At 38.2% G+C, this 18,162-nt stretch overlaps 2 protein-coding genes across 5 annotated transcripts in view; one reads left to right on the top strand and one right to left on the bottom strand.

Annotated features, from left to right (window-relative positions):
* ASPN (asporin) overlaps nt 1-5,299 on the bottom strand; it is a 29,312-nt gene extending 24,013 nt beyond the window's left edge. Inside the window, exon 1 of the mRNA XM_002742719.7 lies at nt 5,085-5,299. The gene's annotated coding sequence lies outside the window, so the exon portion shown is untranslated. The remainder of the gene's footprint in view (nt 1-5,084) is intronic.
* CENPP (centromere protein P) overlaps nt 1-18,162 on the top strand; it is a 287,077-nt gene that overhangs the window by 160,511 nt on the left and 108,404 nt on the right. The gene's annotated exons all lie outside the window — the stretch shown is intronic.

Below are 18,162 nucleotides of genomic sequence, written 5' to 3'. Positions count from 1 at the left end.
GGCTATCTAAATTTGACTCACTCTGTGTTTTGACTTAAGGCTGTTGTGTGATTCCTGGCTCCTTAAGGTTTAGTGCCCAGCTTTGCCTCAACCTTCAAAATACTCATTCCCTAGGAAATTTCAACTCTTGGTCCTCAGCTAAATCAAAGCTGGCTCCTGATTCCAATTTATTCTGTAACATTCTTGCATCACAGCTCTGTCTTCTAGGTGCACAGCTGCCCTTGACCTTGTCTGACCCTGGCAACAAGAAGCTATAGAATTATAATGTCATTTCAGGTACTGTTTCTGGCTTTTTTTGAGGTTGCTGGAGTTATTCTGTGAGCATTTACCAAGCACCCACTGTACCCCAGGCAGTGTCACTTGTCAGAATGCTTAATCTCTTAAAGTAGAGCACACTTTCCTCCCCATCCTCTTCTCTCCCACACTTCCCTACTCAAAAATAAAAAACCCACAACTCCTAATCAACTACTGTCAGGTAAACATGAAATTGTAAACTTAACACTTGAGTGTCAGGTGCATTAATAGGAAAACTAAAAAATAAAATACCTAGGTTAGTAAATAGACAATGTCAATTGTATATACTGTGACTTATGGGGTAGGAATAGAGGTGTGGGACTTTAACACTAGATATGTGGTACCCAGAACTCTGAAAGTAAAATTCTTCACCATGTCTGTCTATTCATAACCCTCAGTTTACTGTTTGAGAAAAATAGATCTAAAGACATCTGTGAAAACATATATTTACATGAAAAAAAAGATGGAAATAGAATGTATAAACCTTGTAAGAGGGATAATGGGATTATAAGCAAAGCTTTGTTTTTCTTCCTATGCGTAGTTTTTTAATTATGTTGCTTTTAAAAATTTTTAAATGTCAGTCTGCAAACAGAATTTTCTTTGCTTGTTTCTACATGTACTGCTGTCTTTTCCTACCACTTTTTGTAGGAATTGTTATAATCAAAGGTTTCCCATACATACTATTCTCATCTATCTCTACCCAAAAGCCAAGCAATAGCACCTACTTGGCAAATTGTTTGGAGGTTCACAATTTCTTGAGGCTTAATCCTATTTGTTCTGGTCTTGGGGAAATGAAGATTTTGATAAAGTTATTTTTTACGTTGGTTGGGGTTTTTTTGTTTTTTTGTTTTTGTTTTTGTTTGTTTGAGGTGGAATCTCACTCTGTCGCCCAGGCTAGAGCACAGTTGAGTGATACTGACTCACTGCAACCTCCACATTCTGGGTTCAAGTGATCCTCCCACCTAAGCCTTCCAAGTAGCTGGGATTACAGGCATGTGCCATCACATCTGGCTAATTTTTTATATTTTTGTGCAGACAGGGTTTTACCATGTTTGCCAGGCAGGTCTTGAACTCCTGACCTTAAGCAATTCACCCATCTTGGTTGCCCAAAGTGCTGCGATTATAGGTGTGAGCCACAGCACCTGGCCTGATTGTTTTAAGTGTTTTCCCATAGAATCATTGAACTATGTGGACTTTAAGTTCCCAGTCTGGACCAGAAAAACCTATTTAACAGAAAATATATCCAAAATGTAGAAACCAAAAAACTATGGAACTTAAAAAAATATATGTAAAACACCAGGAATGTGTTAGAAATCCAAAGTAGGGTGCCAGGAACACATCGTGGTGTTCCTTGTGGCCTGGCAGCAGGAATGGGGACTGGCCTCAGCTCCTTTGCACACCACATGATGGTTTCCCAGATGCCTTCAGCCTCATGCCACTGTCAAGAGAGGCTTTCCCAGTACTGGGTTGAGGTTTGAGATGAGGAACAGGATCAGGTATGAGGAGCAGAACTGAGAGTTGAGAGATGAAGGAGAAGGTACACAGGGCAGGGAAGGCAGGGAGCAGAACATTGGTGGGCCTGCTTCTTTCTACATCCCCACCTCAGGGCTGCTGACCAGCCCCCGACTGGCATCAGGAGAAGCATCAGCCAGGGACGCTTTCTTTGTCTCTCTACTTTTTAGACTGATAAGTTACAGGAGACCCTCCCTGCCTTTAATCAAAACTGAGGTAACGTGAAACTATGAAATGGAGTCTTCTGCCTCCTAGTTTTAGGCAGTAGCATTATCTGTAGTCGTTGGGAAGCATTCCAGTTGTGAGCTGTGGAGGCAAGCACTTATATATGGTAATTGGACCCTTTCCTAGTGAGTAAGAGATGGAGCCCTGCGGAAGCTCCTTCTGGTGGTGAAGATTCTAGATCATTCTTGACCAGGGAGCATGTCCACCCTGGTTGTATAGCTCCAGGGAGAGGATACTACCTGAAGGCATCATCCGCAGTTGCTCATCCATTGCACTTAGGAAAGTCTTTATATGGAAATGAAAAATGCTTTCTGGAAAATTCATTTCTCTGTGCTAGTTCTGTCTTCTGTTAGTCTTATACAATTAAGCTAATCTTTTTGCATTCTCTTATCCAAGTTGCTTGCAAAGAAAAATGTTAAGCCAACCTTGATTCCATGAGGAATTCATTATTTACACTCTTCACCTGAGTCTCTTGCTGGGTCTCTTCCACCACTTTGTTAATAAGTACAAGTTAAGTATAGGTCCTAAACCTCCCCCTAGTCCAGTGTGCAACTATTTACCAATAGAAAAATAATGGAATGTGTAGGAGGGAACCCTAGATAGCAGTATTTTTTCTTATTCTCGAAGAATATAGAGAATATTATATCTCATTTAAAATGATACAACATTTGGTTGGTTGGTTTATTTTCAATTTATTAATGTGCTACAACCTTTGTTTCATTAGTTTTGGCAGTAGTTAGATTATGCTATTTTTAAAACCTCTAAAAATATTAAACCTCAGGAATACTCAGTATTTCCCTGATTTAGACCAGGTTTGCCAGTGTTTTCTACCCATGGAAAGCTTTGGATTTTGGTTTTCAAGTCTCTCTTAATCAGAATACTATTTGGAGTATTCTTCCAGTGCTACCGCTGTTACTAATAAATCATAGCAGCATAGACCTAAGAGAGGCCTTTGAGACTTTCCCCCTAGGGCCCTCTTTTACTGAGAAAAAGCTGAGGCAAGGAGTATCCAGAACTGGCTGGAGGAGGTGGAGCTGAGGGCTGGCCTCCTCACTGATTGTCCGTTGTGCTTTCCACTGGATTGCATGTCCTCCTAAATGGATTTTAATCTCATAGTTACTTCAGACAGTGAACAGACTTTTGCCTGGAAAAGCCTATGTAAGGAGTTTTGGCCAAGCTCTCAAAACAGTTCATAACAGAACTGGAAATATAGCTTAAGAAGCACATAAGCTCTCATTTTTCCACTTAACTGGTCTTAAACTTAGAATGAAAAGTTTGTGAGGGTAATGGTATTTCCTCTCAGACAGTATTATTAAGTAAATAAGTCACTTTACTTTTAAATCTCATGTTTAAAGGCCCGCTTGAACTTTTCCCCTTGGTTTAAGTATGCCTATCAGTTCACAGGTACCAGTAGCAAATTTCAGTATATAAATGTGATATAACATACCCCACATATCTCACAGAAGAAATCCAAACCAAATTCAGATATAATCAAGGCACAGCTTTGTAAGCTAACACATAAAAGTCCAAGCATGCATTTGGAAACTTTTCCACAGTACCATTTGTTCATGGATGCTGATATGTTTAAAGATAGCACTTTCTTTAAAAAGTTAATTCCTTAAAATTAACTAATTTTAGCTTAGAAGTAAAACTGTCATTCTGACTAAGCATTCTGGCTTTTTCCTTTTATACTAATGTTGCCCTTCATCAATTTTTCCATATCTCTAGCAACCAAGCTACTGTCTTAAAAAACAAAATCTCCTCCCTCTCCATTTTTGTGATGTTTCCCCCAGCACCTCAAGACTTGTGCTTGTAAAGTTAATCGTGTTTGTCTCAAACCTTGGATCAGTTATTGGAATATTTGTTTTTAATTGAGCAGTTAGTTGTAACAGAAGACTATATATCCTCTATTCTTTCTACTACTACACTGTACTCCTTAATGCCAAAAAAAAAAACTTAAAAACATCAGGATCCTTTTATGTGTGGGGGGTTTGTGATCTATCTATTTATCAATCTATCTTTCTTTCTTTCCTTCCTTCCTTCCTTTTTTCTTTCCTTCCTTCCTTCTTTCTTTTTTTTTTAACAACTTGGTGATTCTTGGAGGGATTAAAGAAAAAAACCTTCATTTTGAGGGAAATATAACCCCCTCAGGTTCTTTATGACTCAGTCTCTACACCATGTGGCCACTGTTTCTTGGCTGTCACAACTCTGAATAGATTAACATGAAAGAATGCTACACTCTATTTAGATTACTAAGGAGTAGAATATTGAATACATTGCTTAATTTTTTTAATCTACAATTTTAATCAGAAATTTACTTTGAGACAAAGGAAATCTTTGAAAGTGTTAAATTCTGACTGTACACGTGCTGTGAAAATTTCCTAATCTTTCATATTGAATATGGTGTTAGTTAAATTATTGCTGATAAGTATTCTTTCTTAGAATTGTATAGATTTCCATTTTAACTTTTCAGTGCCATTTCATTATAATAAGGAAGACATTTATCAAGGAAAAATATGAATATTCAAATGTATAAGTAAAAATGACATTTCATTAGTTCACACATTCAAAATACACATTAGAAAATATCATTTTAAATGCTGAAAAACATATTTACGATTTCATTTTTTTATTTCAGCAGAACTGCCAGAAGATATATTTACTGTTTCATTTAATATAGCTGTGATATCCCCAAACTTCATTAATTATTATAGCAATGTTATTTTCCTAGATGAACATAAAAGATATTTATTTAAATGATTCTTAAAATCAATCATGTTAACATTTATGGTGAAGCATAATGACAGGTTTTCACTTAGCTGAAAAAAAGTCACATAATTATAGTTAACATAAATTCATTATAGATAAAACTAGAACAATTTTAGGTACAAATTTAGGTTTGTATTTAAATGCTGATTTTTAAGAAATTATAGAAATAAGCTTTGGACTTTATCATATTATTTATAAGCATTTGTTTATAACATTAATGACTCCTTAGGATTGACTATAAAGTAATTATACATTGGTACATGTAAGATAGACATGAAACATACCTGTCAGAAGAGAGTAGTCCTCTTAAAAGTAGAAGTTATCCACCATGTACTAGTTATCTATAATGTAAATGTTCTCAGGAACTGTGTAAGAAGAAAAGATGAGGAGATATTACGTTTAAAAGAAAAAAACACCTTTCAACACAGTCCTGGTATAGCTGTACCCTGGGTGATACTAGAATAAACTGCTTCCACAGATTAGTCCATGTTAGTACTGTGGAGCGAGATTAAAACTTGTTACTGCTCATGTGTTTTCCATCACTGTTTGTATCGTAGCCAAGACTTCTAGCTAAACTCTAGACGTCTACTGGAAGATTCTGAAGAAAAAAAAAAGAAAGTTTAATAATGCATGGCAACTGGCCATTGAAAGTGCAGTCAGAATCATTCAAGAAATACCTAGTTTTAAAAATACTTTATAAGAATCTTAAGTGAATGAATATTTATAAATTACGATTTCAAAAATTACTCAATCTGGATAGACTAATAAAATATTTATCGATCTGAGTAAAGGATACCAACATTACTGAAGTATATACCCAGACTCCGGATGTACCTGACAAAGAACCATGCCTTTATTTTCTTCTAATGACTGTAGCTATTGCATTATGCATACTTCTTCAGACTTTTTTTTAAAGCTTTTAGCACTGCTATAGGCTTGTCAGGGAAACTACAGACCAGGCTCCATGAACTGCTCCCTGGACTCAACATATATGATACAATGCAGACACACATGCATGTCATGTAACACCCTCTTAGGATGCATACAACTTTCCTTTTTCAAGAAAATATTAGCCGTGGCCTCACTGACATTTAGGGAGACTTAGAGCAGAAAAGATGCTATTCGCTGAAAAGAATTATTAGTACCCCTTTTTCCACTCATCCCCAAAAGATGATTGGCCAATTCTACATCAACTAAAACCTTCAAGAAAGGACAGTTTTCTAACCCTAGTGGCAAAGCCTCACTGTTGTAAGTGACCCCAATGGATCTTCCCAACTCTTGTGTAGATTTGGAGACCACCAAAGAGCTCTTCCATTGGTTAGCAGAGTTGTTCTCTCCTGTCATCAAGAATTTGACCATGGTTTGTTCCCTTTCTCCAGAGAAATGGCACACATTGTTAAGCAAAGCAGCTATATAGTCCTAAAGAATACATTTGCCTCAGATGTGCATAGCAGCTGGCCATGTGTGTTCCGCCTCCCCTCACTTAAATAAAATACTCCTCCTTGGACCTCTAGGCTGACAGTCCCAGGCAGCTCAGTAGTCCCATTAGTGGCCATCAGTATAGTTCAGGCCTCATCCTATCCCTGCAGCACCTGAGGGAATGACAGCCCTCCTGTTTGGTTTAGAATGCTCATATTCTCATTTATTCAAGTATATTTTCATTGCAAATGTATTTGTTAATTGTATGAATTGGGAACATAATGAAAATATGAACTGGATTTTTAAAATCTTTGTATCCAGAGCATCTAGTGTTTGCCTAAATTCCTTCAGAACACAGTCATAAACAGGAAGCCCTTGGGTCAAATTCAGTTTGTCCTGCACAATGGTTTGTTTTTGAACTGTTTATTGAAGTGTATGTTACCAAAAAAAAAACCCCATATCATAATGGTACAACTCAATTAATTTTTACAAAATGACCCCAATTAAGGAATTCCAGCACTCCAAAATCCCTCCTCGTACTCCAAATCACAGCCTGAGGTCAGCACCATAGCTTATTTCCTGAACATTATGTAAATGGCATTCTGTGCATTCTGTTTTGTGTCTGGCTTTTTTCATTCAGTGACATGGTTTTGAGATCCATCCATGTCATTGTGGTACATGGTAGTTCATTCTCATTACTGTATAGTATTCTCATATATGAATAAGCCATGAATTGTTTATATATTCAACTAGGTTAAATACCTTTTGGAGAGCAATTATGAATGTTCCTCAATCTATCATTTGGGGGTCATATGTATGTATTTTTGTTAGATGAAACTGTTATATTTAAAAATCATAAGATTTCAACTTCTTTTAAAAAAAATCAGTCTTTGCCAGTCTGTGATTTCTAGTTTTACATGGCAACTGTTGTGTTTGGGACATATGTTTTTCAATTATCTGCTCACAAGATGTTGTCCACGTCACCTACCCAGGACACTCCTCAGTTGAGTTGCCTGCATGGCCTTTCTGGGTGCAGTTTGCTACCTATGTCTAGAGAGATGGGAAGCAGTTCCTATAAGATTATGTTTCTAGGCTGAGCGCGGTGGCTCAAGACTGTAATCCCAGCACTTTGGGAGGCCGAGGCGGGTGGATCACGAGGTCAAGAGATCAAGACCATCCTGGTCAACATGGTGAAACCCCGTCTCTACTAAAAATATAAAAAATTGGCTGGGCATGGTGGCACGTGCCTGTAATCCCAGCTACTCGGGAGGCTGAGGCGGGAGAATTGCCTGAATCCAGGAGGAAGAGGTTGCGGTGAGCCGAGATCGCGCCATTGCACTCCAGCCTGGGTAACAAGAGTGAAACTCTGTCTCAAAAAAAAAAAAAAAAGATTGTGTTTCTGAAGATATGTTACAGCTACTTTCCTTCTCCCCACTGTGAGACTTAAGCTAGTTTTCCTCTGATATTTTGCTTTGATCTTTGGTCAGAGGGCCTAGGGAAAGAAATAGGCCCTGGAATAAGATGCTGAGGTTAAGGGTAGTATATTTGGCTTATTCATTCTGTTCTGCAGATAATGTGATAGAGGTGCGGACCTCAGGCCCAACCCTCCACAGTCTTGGGGCTGTGGCATGGAAAGCTTTGCCTCATATTTGCCAGAGATGGTGCAGCAAGCATGAACACATCATCTTGGAAGAAACTGGAGTTTATCCCCACCCTTTTCCAGGTTATTATTCCAAACAAAACAGTACACCTCTTCTTCCCTTAAGTATTATGAGGAGAAAAATCTTCCATTGTTGTTTCTTAAAGGGATCCTATGGAGGGGACCTAGTTCTTTTCTCCATGCTTTTTTGTTGTTTGTTATTTTTATTGTTTGATTTTTGCCTTATTGAGCCTTGGTCTAAATATTGAAGAAATAGTTGCATTATAACAATATCTTTAAAAATCACAAATAATCTATACTATGTTGCAAACACAAATTACAAAACTGAAAAAGTAATATTCTCGGTACTGATAGTTTATGAATAAAAATATTGATTGCCATAAAAGGAACTTCAGTGCAAATTTATTTTCCTTTGGACTTATATAATTTTTTTTTGTTGTTGTTGTTAATCAATGAGCGCTTGTAACGTTGCTCAGGTTGGCCTTGAACTCATGGCCTCGCCTCCTCAAGTGCCAGGACAACTGGCTGGAGCAACCGCGTTCCCCATAGACTTATATAATTCTAACCATTGTGAAAATAAAAATAAATAGCCTAATCTAAGCCCTCATATAATTTCTTACAATCTTTCCAGAACTTCTCCTGGTCTAAATATGGACAGCAGTGGTCAAAGTCCAAACACAAATAAGAACAGGAGAGGACCTTGGAAACTGTCTCATGCAAATAAAAGATTAATTGACAGACTCTCACTCTGTCACCCAGGCTTAAGTGCAGTGGTACAATCATAGCTCAAACTCCTGGGCTCAAGCGATTCTCCTACCTCGACCTCCCAAAGTTCTGAGATTACAAGTGTGAACCACCTGCACGCAGCCCAGATGAAAAGGTTTGATAGGTGAGGCAGGAGTTATAGGTGCAGTGTGTGTCGGGGATACATTGTGGGGCACACACACACCTGCCAAAACATAGGCAGTTTGAATTTTCTGATGTTCTTTTGCCAGTCTTTGGTGTCCTTCACATTCTAAATGAATTGGAATAAATCGTACAATGTTCTCTTGCAGTAATAGCTACAAGGAAGGCTGTCCACCCATCAATTCATTCAACAAATAGTGTAAGTGCTATGGAGAGAAGCAGGATGGGGGTGGGGGCTGTAAGGGAGTTAGCTGTGCCATGCAAACACCCACTTTAAGAATATTCTAGGCCATTGAATTCTAGGACGTAAGTATGCATAATACAGGGTTTTTCATAGAGTAGATGCTTAGAAAAGCTTCTTTGAAGGGATAGATGATTAAGATTTCATGGGTTTTAATGTTCGAATGTCCCTCATGGTAGACTAGGCACTTTGATTTCTAATGAATTTATTTTATACTGTACATTGTGACCCATGGGCAGTATTCAGCCTGCAGATTTTTCAAAGTGTATAGTATTTTATAAAACCAGGAAATTTGATGTCAAAATCCAAATTTACCATGTGTTTTGAAAAATATGAGCTGGAAAAGCTAACCCTAACATCCTGTGTGGCAGCAATTTGCTGAGCATGTAGGCCCTTCATAGTTCTCTGCTGCCCTGACCTTCTCTTAGCCTCTCTTCACAGCCCTTCTGTGCAGGGACTGGCTTCTGCTATGTCATGTGGTTGAGCTCACTCTGTCATCATGCTTGAAGTTTCTAGTTCTGAAAAATGAATTGTTACAAATTGTCACTGAGCATTCATTCAGTTGAATTTATGAAAAATGAAGGACTTACACAATTTCATTTATTATATTTTATGTGTCGATTTTTTTTTTTTTTTTTTTTTGAGACAGAGTCTTGCTATGTAGCCCAGGCTAGAGTGCAGTGGCACAATCTTGGCTCATTGCAACCTCCACCTCCTGGCTAATTTTTGTATTTTTAGTAGAGATGGGGTTTCACCATGTTAGCCAGGCTGGTCTAAAACTCCTGACCTCAGGTGATCCACCTGCTGCAGCCTCTCAAAGTGCTAGGATTACAGACGTGAGACACCGTGCCCTACTGTGTCAAATATTTTTAACAAATGTCTGAAGTCAGTTTGCTTTGAGCAATCTGTACAAGTAATGGTTTTGTTCTAAATAAATTTCTTGCTTCTTTCCAATGAGCAGACCTGAGAGCAGTAAGCACATCTAGCTTCCAGATCTCTGTTTCTAAATACTGTTTCCCAATAAGGGAACCAGGACTCCTGGGAGAAATGGCCCATAACAAGTCTGGGCCAGAGAAATATAAGGTGTCTGAAAAAGCTTCTTGTACCAGTAAGTGTGAAAGTGTGGAGAGTTTACCAAGGACTCAGGAAAGGACCATAGAAACCACCACGAAGGGGCAGTTTGATGATCCAAAGAATAAATGACAGTGAATTATAACACATACGATACTAAATCCTTTTTATAATAACAGAAAAGTGAGTTAAAAGGATCAGAGTTTTTTCTTACAGAAGAATGTCAACTAATGAATGCAAAAGGAATAACAGAAAATCACCAGAGTGAAACCTCGAGTATAATAATTGATTTAAGAAAAGATAATCAAGGGAAGCTAAAACAATTAAGTTATCCTGGGCAACACAGTGAGATCCTGTCTCTACAAAAAATAAAATAGGCCAGAAGCAGTGGCACATGCCTATGGTCCCAGCTACTAGGGAGGCTGAGGTGGGAGAATCACTTGAGGCTGGGAGGTCGAGGCTGCAGTGAGCCATGGTCACACCATTGTACTCCAGCCTGGGTGACAAAGTGAGACCCTGTCTCAATAAATAAATAAATAAATCCGTTAGGTAAAAATTTACTGGATTGAAAGAAACTGTACTTTGAGTACCCATACAACTATTGTGTTTTTCACTTTCAGTACAGCATTCAGTAAATTACTTAAGCTAGTCAGTGCTTTGTTATAAAATCGGCTTTGCGTTAGATGATTTTGCTAACTGAAGAATAAGTATTCTGAGCAAATGTATGTAGCTTAGGCTGAGCTATGACATTAGATGAAGGTTAGGTGTATTAAATGCATTTTGACCTATAATATTTTCAACTTATGGTGGGTTTATCAGGATGTAATCCATCATAAGTAATGGGGCATCTGTGTTATTCATTAGTGAATATAGGTGAAGTGTATGTAGATGTTCACGGTGTACTTAAATTTTCTGTGGCTTGAAGATATTACCAAATAAAGAAGGAATAAATGCTAAATAATTGGAGCAAATAAAGCAGTTTACCTTAAATTAACTTTAACTCTCTGATTTATCCTTCACTCTAGTGAAATATTTATAGCAAAATTTATTTTAAGTTAATTAAAATGTTACCCTAGACAGGGATTCTTAACTTGGATATATTGGGTATATGAATACCTAGGTGGAAAGAATTTATGAGCCTTTTGATACATGTAAAGTGTTTTTATATATGTATTTTTCTGCACAGATGATCCATTATAGCTTTCACCATATTTTCAAAGGGGTCCATCCTTCAAATAGTTAAGAACTGCTGCCCTAGAATAGGTTTATAGTTTATAATGTATTCTTTATTCTGAATACAATACTAGTTAAATTACCTTTCCAAATGCTTCACATATAAATTTGATGTTTGTGAATGTAATTCCCAGTTTAGGCAAAACAAATGAACCTTCAGCAGATTCCAACGTATAAAAAGATTTGCTTATATTCGATGATAGTTTAATGTAAGTTTATTTGACCACAGAGATTCTGTTACTTAGAAACACACCAGGACATTTTAATAACATGATGTATTCCTTTTCTTTTCCAAACTAATACGTATTTAGTGTAATCACATGTTATTTTTAATACAGCCCTACTTTTCCCTTGTGTGGACTCACATTCCTCACATTTTATACAAAGGAAAAAATATGCTGGACTGTAAGTTTTGATTTTATCCATTTTCATATAGAAAAGGGAACATAACTTCACAGAAGAAATGATCATGCCTTTACGATTTAGATGTATGACCACTAAAGTTTACTTACTGAGTTAGAACATTTATTCCTTTGCAAATAACAGTATGTGACAGACTGAATTCCAGCAGGGCTTACAGTCTCAAATGTTCCTGTTCTGTTTCTGGCAGCTACTAGCAAAAGAAAAAAGAAATTGAAAAAAAAAAAAAGTTCCTGTTCAATTTGTAATAAAAGACATGTAATAAGCTGAAGCCTTATTTAAGACATGTAGAATCAAAACATGGACTAATTCAGGATTACACAGTTTGCAGTAGATTTTCCTCTGAAAACCTTTTACAAATGCTTCTGATTCTGTTGGACTAGGTTCAGTTGAGCTGATGGTCATTGGGTCAGAAATGAATAGGAAAGGGACAACTTGCCAGGGAAGCCTCTGCCCAAAGTTTGCTACATGGGCTACAGATTGAAAGGCCTGGGTTTGCCAGTGCAGACTGTCTTGCTATACCATTGGAGACTCATTCAGGGGTTATTTCTAAGGGAAAAAACCATTTATAGGAGAGGCTTATTGATCAGATACTTTGTAGTTTGGCTGACTGTTTTAAATACATTTTCCCCCCATTTTAGGTATTTTAAGTAATCACAGTGAATCACACTCACAGATTGAATCACAGATCAAACTTAATTTTTTTTCCTTTGGTCAGGATTTTTTTTAATCTTATGACAAGAAGTCATTTGCACTCTTTGAGTTCCAGTTTCCTCATCCTCTTGGGCCCCTCAGCCTGGAGATCCTGCTCAGATGTTCTTTTGTACCATGGTTCACTCTGTTCCGTGCCATGGACATGATCATATAGTAACACAGTAGAAAGGCAGTCGAACTCAGGTTTTGTTGTTAATCTCCCACCTTCTCCTCAGGAGACCCATGCTGTTGCCAAAGCTGCAGGGTCCCTGCTGGACCCACACTGATCCACAGAGCCCAAGGGGTTTACTTCTGGCCCTTTACAGAGCATGTATTCTGAGCCCTGCTGTAGTGTACTAGGCCCACTCCCTTTTCCACTATATTTCATACCTATCTAAGGAATTAATTATTTTTAAAAATTAATATTCACCATACTCAGAGGCCTGGAAGCCTTGAGCAAGTTAAGTAACTTCCTGCTGACCAGTTTCTTGTAGTCTGTCCTTGGAATCATTGACACTCACCTTTATTATGTCTACACTGTGCACAGCACCTCCACAGAATATCAGCTTGTTTAGTCTTCCCATCAGCCCTGGGAGGCAGATGTTTCCTGATTTTGTGCACTAAGAAACTAGAATTCTGAGTCTAAGTTACTTGACCAGGTCCATGGCTAGTACTGATTCTAGTTCAGAGCCAAGATACTTAATGTTTTTTTAAATACAAGAGATGAATCTCCATTTTTCACAGACTTTGGGGGTTTAAGGCCTGTAATGGTCATCTGATGTTAAGTTAGAGCTGGGCAGAAACTTCTTTTCATGGGTACTTTTAATATTTTTGAATTTTAAGTCTATCGAAGATCTGAATTTACGTTCAACCATGGACAGATAAATAGTTCAGTCATCTCTCAGTCTGTAAATATTTCTGCCATGAGGACATTTTCTACCCTTTTTCTAAATAAGGGAAAGAGGTGGAATCTGTATTATAAAGGGTTTTACTCCACCCTTTGAAGTTTCACTTCAATAGCAGAATTTGAGTATTTCATTCTTGTAAGTCAGCATCTTAGGAACATGGTAATTTATGGTATGTTTAAATGACGGCTTTGGAAGGCATAGTCAATGTTGCCATTATGCAGAGCAATCAGATTGATTACTAAGTATTACCAGTTGTCAAAGCATAACTTAATTGTTTAAAAAATATACTTAGCTTTCTGAGGTCCATGTCAGGAAATATTAATAAGAGAAATGATTCCCCATTAATTTTGTGACCCTGTATAAATCTTTTTCTGCTCAGTTTCTAAGTTTTTCTGTGAAAATCCTTAAATTTTGGATCTTCCTTTCATTTTTATTTAGGAATAATGTCAATTTTGGGTAATATCACCTCTTTGGGTAATATAACTCAAAAGTTGATCCAGTTTAGACTGAGAGATAAAGGAGATGGAACTCTTTATTCAAGAGCCATTTTAGCACCTACTTTGCACAGAATTCCGGGGTTTAAGAAATGAGTTGTCTATCTTCTGTTAAGTTTTAGTCTTTTTGGAGAAACAAACTCCTCAACCCAGCTACTGTGCAACACCCACATACGCAAAGAGGTAATGAATGCCTAACTAATAATTCCAGATAATCATCATGTAGGACCTAACTAATAACACTAAATAGATCATCACTACAGACGTACCTAATAATACCAGGTCTGTCCTGGGCAGAAGCACAGGTACCGAATGGCAGAGCTAGGCTTTTAGCTGCAGCTCATCCTGTGCTTAGAAGCTGGCTCTGAAAGGTGAAAGGCTCAAGTCAGATGGAGGCTGCAGTGAACTTGGCTTCTGTGTCCCTCCCTTGAAATTGAGGGTCAACACCCATCAGGGATTGGCTCAACTGCCCTTCTCTTGTCAGGCCCCTTCAGGTGTACGTTCTTGCCTGTGAATTCAGCTCTGACCCCATGCCTTCCCATTTTTACTATCCTCCTGTTGTCTTGCCTGACCCCATGGTGATACCCCAAGCTCGGCATTGTCTCACAGATGGCCTCTTTCTCTGAACTTCTCAGCAGCATTGTGAGATTCAGAGCAGTTTTCTCTTTGGTCACTTCTTTTCTGTCTGTCCCTTATCTGGCAAGATACCTATTCACTGAATTTCTTTTGGTGTCTCTCTCCTACCTGTGCTGTGAAGGCTTTCATTCACTCTATTTCTAGATTTTTGCAGTGGGTATTTCTTTTTCCTTAAACTGTTGCTTTCACAGAACACTTCCTGCTTCAGCATTTTTCAGTGGTATGTGCATTTCTCATTGTCTTGAATCTGGTCTAATTCCTGGCCTGAGCTCTCCTTTCCTGCCATGGGGAGCCCAGACATGAGCCCCTCCATCTCCTTCTCTCACTGATTCGCGTTTCTGTTTCAAGGCCCATTGATCTTTCTCCTCTGAACTATGCTTATGTGTTGTATGGTTTAATGTTAATTATGTTTTGTATTATATCACAGGCATCTTTCATTACTCCCCATTTAAATTAGTCAAATTAGAGAAACCATTTTTGCCTACAACATGTTAACACAAATATGCTACCAAAAATTTGGGGTTTTATTCTTTAGCAATATACCTGTAATTTGTGGCTTAAATTTTCATGTAGTCTAAAATAATCTTAAAACATTCTCAGAATTTGTTAACATTTCCAAGTCAATTTAAATATTTACGCTACATATTATAAAACAGTTACTGGAATAATTATGCGTAAATGGGAATAATCATCTTGTCTTGATGACCCCTCGAGTTGTCCAAGACAACTAGAGGATGCTGCATATTTCAACTGTACAACATTGTGGGTGGTGTTTTCTGTTTTAATAAAAGCAGTCATCTTAAGGAGTAATTAACTTGGACTTAGCAAGAATGGCTTCTAAGGAGATGTACTTGGAGCCATTTGTTTTTTTTTTTTTTTTTGGCAATCAGTTTGAGCTTATGAGGTTGCTCAGGTTAGCCTTGAACTGATGACCTCGCCTTCGCGAGCGCCATGACCTCCGGCGGGAGCCACTTTGGACCCCGGAGCCATTTGATGATGCCATTTCAAGGCAAGGTGATTTGAGTGTCTTCCTCCCCCCATTGGCAACACCTGCCATACCACATGCCCTGTGCCCTCCAGTTGAGCATCAGCCACCCAGGTTCGGACCTTTTTAGGCAGCCTGCCACTCTTGGGTCCCCTAGACTTTCCATCCAAACTCTAAGAGAGAGAGAGCTTGGTTCAGCAGGAGGAGAACCAACCTCAGAGTCAGAAAATGCAGGGGAAGTCCAGACTTAGTCACATATTCCCTGTCGTTCTCATGTGCCACCTGCCCTCACTGAACCCCAACATTGTCACCTGCCCTACAAGGAGGTTGGTGAACCTGCAGTACTGTGCTCTCTCCTACAGAAGCTTGTCAACTAGATATTTTAAGGCAGTCAGGGGCCCAGCAGTCTGCTCAGGGCTAATCTCACCCACTGCACTGGTGCTTAGAAGGAAAAACAGGTGGCCTCTTCCTCAGGCCAACCTTCTTCAGCTTGGATGCTCTGGGAACATAGGTGGAGCTAGGGAAAGGGAAGAGAAGGCTGCATATTCTTGTTGGATTTTAAAACCTAGTGTGTCATTTAGATAGTACCTAGTCTGTTGGTTGTAAGAAGAAAAGGGGGTGGGTGTCAACCCTTTCTGATGAGAGCAGAGCTGCTTTGTTTGAAGCAATTTAAATTCCTGTTAAATTGCCTGTTCACTTCCTTATCGGTGACATGAAACCCCTAATGAACCATGTCTGAAAACCACGGATCTGTTCCAAACATTATTTTATAATTGAATCAAGTGAATCCCAAAGAAGTAAAATGACTGCATGATTATTGAAGAACAAGATGGGCTCCCAAGTCTCTTGGTTCCTGGTGTAGTTATTTTCTTATACCAGGCTCTGTATGTCTTTCATTAATCATTTCTTTAGTGCTGCTTATAATATTCTTAGTGATAAGCCAAATCTCAAAATTATAGTGTTCCTTCTGTGTGTGTATATATATATATATATATATATATATATATAGACAAGACACACCATTAATATTTTTAGATCATGGCTAGGCCAGAACTTTTTTAGTTTATGTGTGTGTTAGTAATTATAGTGTAATTTTTGAAGCCAAACAGAACATCTGTTTTTTAGTGCCTTATACTGTGAAGAGTATTTGCTATAAAGACATTTGTCACTTTTTTATGGAATTAAAACTTCCCATACAGAACATCATGAAATTTCAAGACTGAACAAGTTACTAAGATGTATTTTAAAAATTATAAAATCAGTTGAAATAAGTACAGCTTCCAAATTAAGAATAAAGCTTCAATCAGTCATTCTGATTTTTTGTTGTTGTTGTTGTTGAGACCAAGCCTTACTCTGTTGCCCAGGCTGTGCAGTGGCATGTTAATCGGCTTACTGCAACCTCCACCTCCCAGGTTCAAGCAGTTCTTCAAGCCTCCTGAGTAGCTGGAATTACAGGTGCATGCCACCATGCCCGGCTAATTGTTTGTATTTTTAGTAGAGATGAGGTTTCACCATGTTGGCCAGGCTGGTCTCGAACTCCTGACCTCCCAAAGTGCTGGGATTACAGGTGTGAGCCACCACGCAGAGCCGGTCATTCTGATTTTCATCTTTCTTTGGGATTCTGTTACCAAGGCAGAGTTGGGAAAAGACAGGCACAGCAAGGCCACAGTGTGACTGCTTCACAGGCACGGGTCTGGAGCTGCGCTTACTCCAGGTTTTTGGGAGTGGCCCTAGTCTCCTGGCGACCCTCAGGTCCTAGTGTGCTCAGGCCCCAGTGTGCTTATTGCATTGTCACTTGTTTTTCTGATTGGCCAGCACTTGCCTACTTACTTAATCATCTGCTTGATTTCCTGCTTATTGCCCCTATCAGAGAGGAGAGGCCTCATCTGATCTGTTTGTCATTGTCTTTCTTTAGAACAGCATTTGAAACACAGCTGAAAAAAGTCAGTAAGAAATGAGTGAAAGAATGGTTCAGTATCTGTCTCTGTGTCATCCCAAGATGCTAATTCTGCTGACTCACATTATTCAATTTGAGTCCCCTTTAATACTAATTTTGTTTACAGCTTAGATTGCCTTAAACCATTTATGTCAATGCGTTTATATTCGTACATCAAGAATTGCACAAGGATTCCTGTTAAATTGATGTGTAACCTTACCTTCCTTTTTTTACCTCTTAAATTCAACTTGGCCAATTTAAAATTAGTAATGCTCCTTCATTCCTAAACTAATTACGAAGCTCAACTTTTGTTCCATAAAATTCCATTTTTGTTACTAACACACAACCTGTTACAAGTTGTTAACCCTTGAGTATAACAGTTATCTTCATATTATTATTGTTGTTCATGTTATAATCTCTGAATTTTGCATATGAAGGAAGGGTTTAGAAAGTAAGGCTTAGAAGTAATGTTATTCAAACTTTTCACACTCATTAAATTGAAAGTAACCCATGAAATTATCAAGTGTGGTTGGCTATGCTGGTTCCTCTCAGTTTTATATGAGATATTGGTAATAATAACTGCATTCATCATCCACACCATACTTTCCAAAATGCTTTACATTTTTTTCTGGTTCTTATAACAGCCTTGTGAAGTGGGGACGGAAGGTTCCTAGAGTGGTGAGAGAACTATTAAATGATTAAATAACTAAAGCTTAAAAAATTAGAGAAACGTATGCAATGGTGCCAAGACTGGCATGTA

The sequence above is a fragment of the Callithrix jacchus genome, chromosome 1 (genome assembly GCF_049354715.1).
Source record: "Callithrix jacchus isolate 240 chromosome 1, calJac240_pri, whole genome shotgun sequence".
In the NCBI taxonomy this organism is placed as follows: Eukaryota; Metazoa; Chordata; class Mammalia; order Primates; family Cebidae; genus Callithrix; species Callithrix jacchus.
This window is presented reverse-complemented; position numbering and strand designations above follow the sequence as displayed.